At 37.9% G+C, this 12,182-nt stretch overlaps 1 protein-coding gene across 3 annotated transcripts in view; it reads left to right on the top strand.

The window, feature by feature from the left end:
* Positions 1 to 12,182, top strand: part of LOC131683647 (sodium-dependent phosphate transporter 2) — a 110,573-nt gene that overhangs the window by 83,363 nt on the left and 15,028 nt on the right. Inside the window, exon 1 of one of the 3 annotated variants that reach the window (XM_058965800.1) lies at positions 5,761 to 5,906. The exons of the other annotated variants lie outside the window; for them this stretch is intronic. The gene's annotated coding sequence lies outside the window, so the exon portion shown is untranslated. Of the gene's footprint in view, positions 1 to 5,760; positions 5,907 to 12,182 lie in introns of those variants that run through there. 3 annotated transcript variants of the gene reach the window in all.

The following is a 12,182-nucleotide window of genomic DNA, read 5'->3' as shown; positions in this document are numbered from 1 at the left end:
AAGCTACCATCAATGATGGAGGGTTCTCATTCGTGACCTGCAAGGGCAAGAAGCCAGGAAGAGCATCTGATCGCGAGTATAAAGGCAGTAATCAAAATGATTATACGGATGTAAATGACAACGAGAGAGACATGGATAACTCCGAAGTTGGCAAGAGAAGAAACATCTTACCGACGCGAAAAAAGATCTCCCTTCGCAATAGTAAGTAGCGCGCACGGGATCTTACAGGCTCAAAATAAAATCTATTGAAATTTTTATTTTTTACATCTTGTAAATATATAAAAGACCCATGACTCTTCTAAGCTAACGCATTGAGCCGTGTCCAATGAACGAATTAAAAAAAAGTGTTTCGGCAATATTGTAAAATTACTTGCAGCACCCTTTTCTGAACATTCCTCCATTAAACCACAAAGATGCATTCTTGTAAATATGGTTGTAGGGTGGATGTACCAATAGTCGCATACTTAAGGAAAACTTTTGTTAAAAATAGATGAATATACCTATAGGCAATGTTAATACATTAAACGAAAGCTTTCAATCCCTACTTCATAGGAAAAATATAAAGATGGTTTAATAACCAATTTATGTATTCAAAACCGCTTGTACCACTATAGAAACACATGCACCAATAGTGGTTCAATCGCTAATTTCGGTTCACATTGTTGCAAATCCCATTGATTTCTTACGGGACTTGCAACTATAGGTACATTAGATCAACTATAGGTGCAAGAGAGCTCAAAATTCGAAAAAAAAATCAATTTTTTCAATAGTTAGTTGAGCAAATTTCAAGGATAACAGTTTTATTGTCGCATAATTTCAGTGCGATGAATCGATAAAAAAAAAATTTGTTGATGGTTGGTACTTTAGTTAGGCGTATAACCCACTACTGCAACTCTTGGTACACTTCAACTATAGGAGCACCCACCCTAATAGTTTAGCCATATCCTGAAAAATATACAAGTTGATAAAAATTGTCTATTTTCTAAGTGGTGTAAAATGAGAAATCGGCAACATTCGGTAGATATTATTTCATTGTTATAACAAGGAACTTTCATACGGTATCTTTCATTCAACCAGAAACTTCCGGAAAACCATTTTTTTCAATTTTAAGTGAATTTGAAATTTTTCATTTCTTTATTTATTACGCATGTGCCTTTGCTGCACGGTAAATATTAAGATAAGTTTTTTTTAATTAAAAATACATAATATGATTCTACAAGCTTTCTTTTACAACTTCAATGATTGTTTTGAATTAAAATCGCTTCAGACCACCCTGCATTTTTGAATTAAACTGACGATATTTGAGGATGAGATGCAACTGAAAAACAAGCTAAAACTTCATTTGAGATTTGTGACTTTTAATCTGGTTTTGAATTAATTTACTCCTCTGTGTGTCGAGCTGTTCGTGCAGTATCCGAGTTGGTTTTACAGTTTCCCTAAACTTTCGCTAGATCATTGATATTCTTGTGGACGAAACCCACCTGATTATTACAATATCACTCCAGGCAGTAGTGACAGCTTGTCAATGCTGGTCCCAACGTCTATTCACCTTAGTGAGCCTTAGCGAAAGGTAGTTTTCAGTTTTCCATGCACTCTTGCTTATACAGTTTCGGGTCTATCGTTTTATTTGCAATGAAAGATTAGTTTTGAGACCGAAGCTGTAAATTGCTTGCCAGATTATCATTGTCCGGGCGAATTTGTCAGTGAAACAAACTTGCATGTTCTAGGAAAATAACTCGGTGCTGGGACTAAAACTTTTATTCGAGATCCTGCAAAAACGACAACTTTCAACTTTTTCGCGATATTTGGAATTTATTGCAGAATCAATCCATCTACCCGAGAAAACAAAAGGCTTGTAATTCCGCCATACTCATGGTCCAAATTCACCCCCACCCCCATGGTGTTTTGATAGTGTTTTATGGGTATAATCAATGAAAACACCATCACCTCAAGATCCCATATAAAAACCATATTCTGGTCTATTTATGGGTTTTTGAGACCATTTTATGGTGTTTTGTGAGTTGTGAAATTTGGGGCGGATCATACTGATGGTCTTTTTATGGGGTTATATGGTGTATGAACCCATGAGAATACTGGGGTAGTACACCTTTTTTAGTATTGCACCTATCGAGACGAAACTGTCACCACTAAAACATGAATTTTTCCAACAAATCGCTGTAAAATATTCTGAATCGCGACTAGTAGAATAATTAAATTGCACGGATTCTAAACGAAGTAGACTTCATTACTAGCCGGTTGAATCGCTTCTGCTTGTTATTTTGCACAAAACCGCACTCGAAGGAACGGAGACTTGTTTAAAATCAAAGCTCAATTTCACATAAGGTTGTGTGCAACGCCGTGTTTTGAATCTGTTTTAAAAGGGTGAGGAGTCGTATATTTTAGAACCATCGAAAGTTGATTCAAAACCGGTATTGCCAATGCAAAAGTTTAATTTTCTGCTTTCAGTCGTCATACGCATAAAAATATGGATTTGAAAAAAACAGATCTGTCGATCTTGATTTGTTTCAAAATAGTGTTATCCAAATAAATCTACATCTATAATTTATCCGCATTAGTTTAGAACAAAACAGTCTGTCAAATAAAGCTCACGTGAATACATCGATATGACGGCTTGACATATTATTTTGATAGTAGTAAATTGCATTGCTACCGAATTTCGTTCAACAAAAACTCTACCGCAGGAGTAAAATCGAGACTCAGTTGTCCCACGTAAGTCCCGTAGCATGCTAACGTGAATCTCTTTTCTGTACAACTGGCGTGGTGGTTGTTGTTCACTGCACTCGGTTGGCACGTGGACTCAGCGGGGGTATAGGTTCCTACTACAGGGTAAACAAAAATAATCTGTGTTTTTTACAGATGCATGCCACATGACTTGTCCAAAAAAATTCTACAAGGTGGCGTTTTCAGAATTGTGAAATTCTGCTAGGTTACTGAGATATAGCGAGAAACGTGATGAGAAATTGTGGGTTGATTGGTATAAATCACTATATCTTGCGATTGGCTCAAGTTGTATTAAAGCTTTAGATGTTTCTCTGTGTAAAAATTTCTGAGAAACACAATAGCATAATAATTAAAAAAATAAGAATACATGTTGAGCGTGAAAAATGCAGTTTTAGTTTTACACTGAAAATGTTGAATATTTGGCAGCACTTTAACCAAAATCAGTCCAAAGATTCTTGCTGAGGGTGTTTTACCAGTCGGAGTCGTATCTTTCACTTCCGCTTCTATTTTCAACGAACGGAATGTTGCAGTTTTTAAAAATTTTCAAGTATTGGGGCATCTTGTGGTTCGAATGCCCATCAGTTTGTTGCAAAAGAGGACGAGGCTAGATGCTACTAAAGAGGTATGTATGGCATGTTCAGTGCTGCAAAAATCAGTTACCTATTTCTGCTTGTATTTACCGAAACCAACATTCAGCTTCACCACCTTCCTCATTCATTAACTTTCCAACTGTCTGAAATTTCATACAGAATCGAATGCCTGAGTGCAGAGGAAACATAAATTCCTTCATCAACCAAAATATTTATTTGTTGTTATGTGGACAGTTGAAGACAGAAGTTGGCATCTTCTACATTTTCGAGCATAAGTGAACTGCGTATTCTATATCTGGTGCACTTTTGCTCAATAATCCCTCTCAGAGCTAGCACAGAAATAAAATTCAGTTTGCTTCTGAAACCGAACATATCCGACCCTGAATGCGCTGTGACGGGATATCGATTGACGAGGGAAACGAACCAAACATTTCATTCATCGCCCCGCGCATGAATTGAATTTCGTTTTCTTTCAAGTTCACGCAGGGATGTCAATTTTTTTGAGCTCTGGGTATGTCGTTAACATCAAAATGACATTCTTGACACTGCTGCGGCCTCATAAGATAGTCAGTATGGCCTCAGAATAGAGAGTTCTAAACCGGTCGTTTTGAAATTTTCCCCATTTCATTTGTTATTACAATGGCTTCTTCGTGAACGAAGGAATTTTTGTTTTGATTATATTTCTATTTTTCGTTAAAAAAAACTAACATTCATCAAAATTCAAAAATTTCAGAAAAATTAGTACCATTTTGTAACAAAAGAGAATTTTGTAAAATTCCTCGTTCACGAACGGTATCCAGGCATGTACTATCGAAAACATATTAGTTTTTCCATTGATGCTGTTCTTGATTTTTTATGGTCACCGCGCATAAGGTTTAAAATAAGGTGATCCATGGCAACAGCTACATCACTGTCAGTTTGCAAGCTTTTGAAACATAAAAATTATTACAAATGACTTTAACCACGTGCTACAATATAGGTAAAATAGATCAACAAAAAACTATAACTAGGATTAAAAGACCGCGAATATACTCTATTTTTTGAAACACAAGTAGAAATCACTTAAATCCGAAGGACTGCTCCGTCTGGTTCATTTTTGAGTCCAGAGTCCGTACTAAGCCATCACCTCGCTAGATCATCTGAATGTCAGTTTGACAAAAGCCTGAGATACGATATCTGTTCATGAACTGGTCCATCAGTTGACATTTTTCTTAAGCGATTGAAGGCCTGTATCACAATCAATGAAGACATTAATTCAAATGTTCAATAGTTCATTAGTCCACCTGCATTCCTACATTGTTATTCCAAACACAAGCGATTAAGTTATGACATAAACATTAATCGCGGATAATTTTTCATCACCCTGTATAAAGCGGCCAAGTTTTGGCATCGACACTAATAGAGTTTCTTTCCTGGGGTTTTTACCTTTTGTCGCTACCTTCGTGGTCATGTGCAATTTATGCATCGCGTGCATTATTAGCTTTCCGATCAAATTTCTGAATGTCCAGGATCAGTAAATGGTGAAAGAATGTGAAAAACAATGTGTAAAACGGTGGTAAAGCTTTATGAGGTGCTGGGTTTTATTCCTAGGTGAAGATACGATACAAACAAGTGCCCAAACATCTTTTCATCTCTTATTGTTTCAAAAAATGATTGTATGCATTGTCAATAATGTACAACAGTCAGGGGTAGCCAGGTTTTCAAATTTGACAGAACAAATAAAAGCTGTGCATAGGTGTATAGAATGTCTAGGTTCAGAAATTTACCACGTATTTGAAAATAGTCGACTAGGATAAGATCAAATGTTTTCTCTAGTTTCCCATAACAAAATGAGAGAAAGAATGTGGGAGAAAAAACGGGATAGAAAAGAAAAATAGAATAGATATTTCAAGGACCGCGAAGTTCACTTGTTGATTTCTCGATTATTTCAAAGACGATGTGACAAAATGCCGTGCAATCAGTTGGTGACAATGCAGTCTATTTGATTTTTCATATATACAATAAAAATATTTAAATTGTAGTGCAAAATCGCTCGGACTTGATAGAACAATCGAAATTGTACTGCTGATATTTTGACCCTTTTCTCAATGAAAAACGGAAGGTGCTCAACAATTTTCGCACCTCACTGTACTTTCAAGCCGCTTTTCTTCCTTTGGCGGCAGTTCTTATTTTCATGCGATTATTTTGCCGCTTGCGAGTAGAATAAAACTATATATCGTGTATTAGGGGTTCCCTTTTCAGCAGCCGGTGAGCTGATCAACCCCCCGGGCTTTGGCTGGCTGTATTTACGTTGCTATGTTATGCTGCAAATATCGAAGGTCAGGTTCACGAGGAAATTCCCACCCTTTCTGATGTATCCATTGAAATCGGACGGTCTCATTTGCAGTGCCCCGGACAGGCGTAGTCAGTTATAAAATGGCTTGACTGGCTTTGTGTTTTTCAGTAGAGCGAACCGTAATGTGGCATTGATTTTTGCCCTGCGGCTGCCTAGAATAGATCTTGTGGATGCTGATGGAGTGCTCACTGTCATTTGCGTCAGTGCCCCTGTTCCTGTCAATCAATCGTGAATATAGGGTAAAACTATCATCAGTGAGAGAATTATTTATTTTGCCTTCAAAAAATCAAATTTTTGATTGCTGAAAATTAAACTTTGGTTGATAATTTTTGCTAGTATCAGGAGACTTACGGTAAACTTGTTAAAAGGAACAGTTGAAAGAACCCTTCTCTTTTACAGAAAACGATAAAGAGAGTTACCCCGTAAAGTGCATTAGATGTTACTTTTCCACTATTCTCGATATATAAATATTAAATATAAAGCATCTCCCACTGTATCAGAGTATCACCGTGTTCACCTAATTAGAAATGATAGATGGAAAACTAGAGCACTAATTTTTCCTGTCTGCAAAAGAGGAACGAAAGAAAATGCAAACACGTGCTGCATTGCTTAAGTGTGCAATTTGCTTCTAAATCAAAACAACGTGAGGGAACAGGTGTGCGATGAGCGAATTGATAGTTTTAATATAAAAAATGGCGTCACTTCTCTGCATTTTCAATCGTTGCGACGGTCGTTCTCTAGAATATGCAGTAACAAGAAGTCGTTTCCAGCCTCCAAGGCACCGAGTCCTCCCAGAATGCTATATTCTTGTACTAATAAATCTGCCAGATCTGTTTCAGTAGTTATTTTACGAGTTTAAGGAGCTTTAAAGAGCTGTTACAATTCTTGGTTCATATGCCATCTGCATATGCCATTAATGTTTGCAGCATCTTCCATTCGAAAAAAATGGATTGATTTATTCCCTCAGTCCTACTGCATTAGAAAGTACACAAAAATAAGATTTACAAGCAATTCGATTATTTATGTAAGGCCTGGTTCACTTAGAATTTATGTACTCTTTTGACTAAACCTATTGCAAGAAGGATCTTGGACAGGTTTCCGGACGAAAGTTGCATCCGGCAACAGCACTGGACGATATCTCTAGGAAATTCTAGTGTTCTCGCTGATAAATTCGACTGAAAACAGATGATCTGGCAAGGAATTTGCAACTGCGGATTCAAAACCACGCTTTTCATCATATATAAAACAATGGTATGGCCTGGCCTGGATAAATTTCGTCAAGGCTCACAAAAGTCATGTGAAGTTCTGGCCAGATTGAACAAGCTATCTGTAAACTTGGGGTGTCTCATGCCTGGGTTCCCTAAAATCATAATAGACTAGATAATCTTTGGCAGCCTAAGGGCCCGTGCTTTGAGCTGGTGGACCAGAGCTAAGGGAGATGAGTACTAGTGCTAAACGTGCTGCGCATGGCTCAGTCTGATGTTTGGTATTTGTTTGTTGCTGTTAATGATGATCTTTATTATCTGTTTGGTAGTGAGACTGACACTATAAGGGCTTTTTATATTAGTTCACTTGGGTATTCAGTCTTGCTGGTTCGACCGACAAGGGGTCCTCGGATTGGTAATGCGACGGCATGTAGTGGAAGTTCAGTATCTATAACAAAATCAATCAAAATCAAAAAGGCCCATTTGATTGTTACTCTTGGTCATTGCTTGAACAAAACTTCTATGGACGGATTTTTTATTCCAATTCGTCACAACTAATAGTGGTATTTAGTAAACCACTCCAATAATGCACTAAAATCAATAAACTTTTCAAGAATTTCTTAATTCATGTGGCCAGATCGTCAACAAAAAAGTGACCTTCACAAATTTTTCTTATTTTATTTACGTATGTCATGTTTTTTCAAGGTATCTAGCGGCATGCAGACAGAGAAAGAATGACCGGAACGGTCAGAGCGAAGATACTGTGAAAACTCACCTCTTTGTTGGATGCACTAAAAACGTCCTCAAACAGGAAGCAAACCTGCGATCTCCAAGTCTGTAATTGGGTGCGGTAACAACTCTGCCACCAAGGAACTGTGACGACGTCATTACAGATTCCCAACAGTATCGTGCTATAGCCCCAATACCTAGCATGGCCGTAAAGTGTTTCAATGTTGATGGGTTTTCCCCGGGGGGTGGAGGGTCGTTCGGGGTTGAAGCCGTATTTTTGATGCCGGATGTCTTTAGTGTGCGTGGGACATTGGGATCCGGTGTCGTTCGAAGGGAATCTCCTTTTTGGGTCGACTTTTTGGTGCTTGGACGGCTTTTGTGTCTGAATGGGACTTGGATTCGAGAGCGCAAATGTAGATTTTTTCGCCTCAGCTGGTGTGCTATTTTGGCAGTAGTGATACCGGGTTGGATACCGTATTTTCGAGTTTTCCTCACAGATTTGCTGGGTTTCGGACGAGCTAGTTTCGATGAAAGTATTCTCTTCGAGATGGCACCGGGTTTCGACGTTTCATGCATTTCTGATCCATTAGGCGTGAGGATATTTTCTGATTTTGATCGCTTTGCTGTGCCTCTTGATCGTGTCCCATTAGCATGGTGCTCTAGCTTTTGCGGTTAGTCCGTTTTGAAAATTCAGGATGACCATTCGACTGTGCAACGCCCCTGTGATTAAGTCAACCTACGAATTTATAATCGCGACCTCAACTGCGATTACAGAACGCCAATTCTTACACGATTGCGGATCACGCGCTCCTGGAAGCATCAACCCTCGGTACATATCTTCATTTGCACGACCCTAGAAATAATGAATAAAAATGTATATTAAATCGCGCTGTTAAGCGTGAACCTACCTGTTTACGCTACAATGTGTCGATCACTTCCGGAACTTCGTACCCTTGGTTCTAACAGCCTAGATCCATGCCTTCAGTTCGACCTAACAAACAAAAATGATGCTCATATCCACTAGACATCACGTTCCACGGCGATATGACCGGGAGCTCTAGGTATATGGGGGAACTCTCCCTCTTCTAGCATCTGAACCGTACACTGAAAATTGAGTATCAGGCTTAATGTCCCACGCAATCATTCAAATATTTTTGAATGATTGCGTGGGACATTAAGCCTGATACTCATTTTTCGAATATGTGAATGGTCTCGAAATTATTAAATCGAATTTATACATGCTCAGTTACGTCCACTCTAGCTCACGCGACAAACACTTTAACATACAAACGCTTGAGCCCTTCGCGATCATCCACGCACCCCCGCGTCCGCGATCTCGCAAACATGATAACATTCCGGTGACTAAGAGAACATTTTAGCACTTATAGATTTACAAATGCGGTCTCAAGCGTGAACCTACAAACACCTTGTTCGCGCGGTCATAACTCGGTAACTCCCGGAAGTTTCCGAACGATTCGATGAGAAACCGGCTGACTACACAATATGACCATCGCCGATTCAAACAAAACTTTGCAATTGTGTTAGGTTTATGAATCTCCATGATTTTCTCTGGCAGCATTTTAATTCAAGAGAGATTTTTTAAAAGGGCCTAGAAGTTTTTCGTGCAGTACTTTCAAAATAATTTGTTCGATTACTGATTCGATATACAGCAAAATGAGAACGAGTAACAGGGAATGTAAACTTCTGCGTCAAAAATATACACTGGCTGCATTGACAAATACAATTTTCTTATTGAGTATGATTCTAACTGCCATTTCAAATCAAAATGCTCATGGCAAGCAAATCTAAATTGTAGTAGTTCTCTTGATATTTCAAATTTTGATTTAAAATGTTCTCATTGACTGTGCAAATGTTGTAGTCTTCCATGCCGGTGAAATGTGTAAAGTTTCATCGGAATCGAAGATGACCGGTCACGATTTTAAAGATTTTCGGATTCGTCAGATTCTTCCCCTGCCTTCGGTCCTAGCAGCCCGTGTCCATTAGAGTGACAGGAAAAAATGACCCCTATCAGCCGACGCCTGAGTCGATTCCTAGTCCCACCAGGAGTATTTGCTCCAAATTTGAAACAAATAGGACAAGTCTAGCTACCGGACCAACGTCCTGAAGTTTGTATGGGATTTTTCGACAATTTACATGGAGAAAACCCTCTAATTCGCATTTTCGCCGCTAGGTGGCACGGTATGCATCGTATTATCGCTGTAAGTGAAAATAAGAAATATAATTTAATTGCCTACAACTTTGTCGAAGACTGCTAGTAAATCCGGCTTTGTTAAAAGATGTTATTAAACTTTTAACGAAGTGATGTTTGAGTCAGTTTTGCATGGGGCCTAGCAGTGCCTGGTTGTGTATCAGTACTCGATTTACACGAGCTAAACATTTTTGTGAAATAATCGTTAGGTCAATAGTGTGTTCAGAAGAATTATAGTAAGTAATACGAGTCATGTTTTGGTTAGAAAATTTTAGTTCCACGTTTTACCGCGCAGAGGGCGCCAACACTAACTTTTCAACGGAAAGAGATAGAGATTTGGTGTCTTCCACAAAGTTGTAGAACAGGCATTTTGCAATAATTCTTCTGAACATCTCGATATTCTATCTCACTCCAATGAAAAGATAGTGTTGGCGCCCTCTATGCGGTAACAAGTGGAACTAATATTTTCTAATCAAAACATGACTCGTTTTCCTTACTACAATTCTTCTGAACATACTATAAAGTGGGTTTTTCTCCACGTAAATTGTCAAAAAATCCCATACAAACTTCAGGCGCGTTAGTCCGGTAGCTAAACATGTTCGATTTGCTTCAAATTCGGAGCAGCTACTCCTGGTATGCTAGGAATCAACTCACGGGTGATCCGATTGAGTTTCAGAAAATTCATTATTTTTCTGGGCACTCTAGTGTCCATGCCTTCAGTTGGTCAATAAAAAAAGACGATCATATCCACTTGACAACACGTTCCAGGGCGACATATCCGGAAGCTCTAGCAATATGGGGAAACTCCCTCTCTTCTACCATCTGAACCGTACACTGATCATTAAGTACAAGATTCACGGTCTGCGCGATCATTCAAGAACATACGCGAATATGCGAACAGCTGCACGGTTATAAAATCGATTTTATACACACGAAGTTACTTACACCGACGACTACATATTAAGAAGACTGATATCTCTTTCCTTCCCACAAACAAACGAAAAGCGACAGAGGTTACAGTGCCTCTTTTGCAGGAAGGTAGGAAGCTTAATGTAAAATGTATATGTGTGTGAATCAGTATGGGAAGTACTATCTTCACCCGCAAGTGGCGTTGCTGTAACTGTCTCCAGATTCTGGACAGATTTACCAGTCTTCTTGATATGCAGTCTTCGCTTACACTCTAGCACATGCGACATACAAACGCCCACACGATCGAACACATTAACATACAAACGCTCGAGCCCTTCGCGATGCTACACAATCCACGCACAACTACGCCCAAAATTGCATAAATTCTATAGTTTATATAAACGGGTCGAAACTGTACTATGGAAAAAAAATTTTGCTTTTCATTTATTGTTGAATTAATCACTAGACCTGTATATCCGTAGAAGCGCAATAATAAAGGTAGGAACTTCTCCGAACCAACTATAGGTACTTGAAACGATATTAACAATTGGTTAGACGATATTAATTTTGTGCACGATTTTTTCAAAAATCAATTTTTCAAAATACGATGGAGAAAATGGTTATTTTGCACCCCAGATTTTGTAATCTATTTGTACTCAAATTAATAAACCTCCCATATCGTCAAAATTTTAAACCGACATGTCTACAATATTATTGTGTTTGTTTAATAGGTTCATGCACTGTCAGAATGTCACAGAATAGTCAAATTTTAAGGGGGGGGGGTGGTGGTAAGGGTTTCAGCGTGAAAAAAAAACACTTTTTTTTGCGATTTTTTTTCAGAACTTCGATCAAAACTGTATTTTTTCTCAGCAAAAATATCGACAAACGACCAGGTGACGAAGGAAAAAACGTGATTTGTGATGTTACCTGCCATTTAAAAACTACTTAACCGATTTCTTTCAAACTTTGCATACACATTCTACGTAAAAAATACCTAACCCCTACGTTGAGTTTTTGTGATAATTTATTAATTAGGGGGTTTTTACTCTTGAAAAGGTGGAATTTTTCGTGAAAAATTAAAAATTTTATTTAAAATGAGTAAAAAAACCCCTTTATTGAAATAGAATGTCAACGAATTTATGCTTAAGTTCTTAAATTATAAACTAGACTTTGCTATGGATATTTTCTCTATCTCTAGTTGTATTGATCGGAACAATTTCGTTTTTTTCATAGCTGTTTTTACCAAATATTGATAGTTAAGTCTTTATTACTGTCTTTTACCCAGCTTAAAAATTAAATTTATCTTTTCGTTTCGTCAATTAAAAATATTATTTCATTTTTCATTATCTTATCTATATGTACAATAATGAATTAATTAAAATGTGTTTCGCATTGGCTTGCAAGCCAAAACTAGACATCGAATTCGCTATCATCATCACAATTATAACTTTTGTGCTTGCGGG

This window comes from Topomyia yanbarensis, chromosome 2 (genome assembly GCF_030247195.1).
Source record: "Topomyia yanbarensis strain Yona2022 chromosome 2, ASM3024719v1, whole genome shotgun sequence".
NCBI classification, from domain to species: Eukaryota; Metazoa; Arthropoda; class Insecta; order Diptera; family Culicidae; genus Topomyia; species Topomyia yanbarensis.
This window is presented reverse-complemented; position numbering and strand designations above follow the sequence as displayed.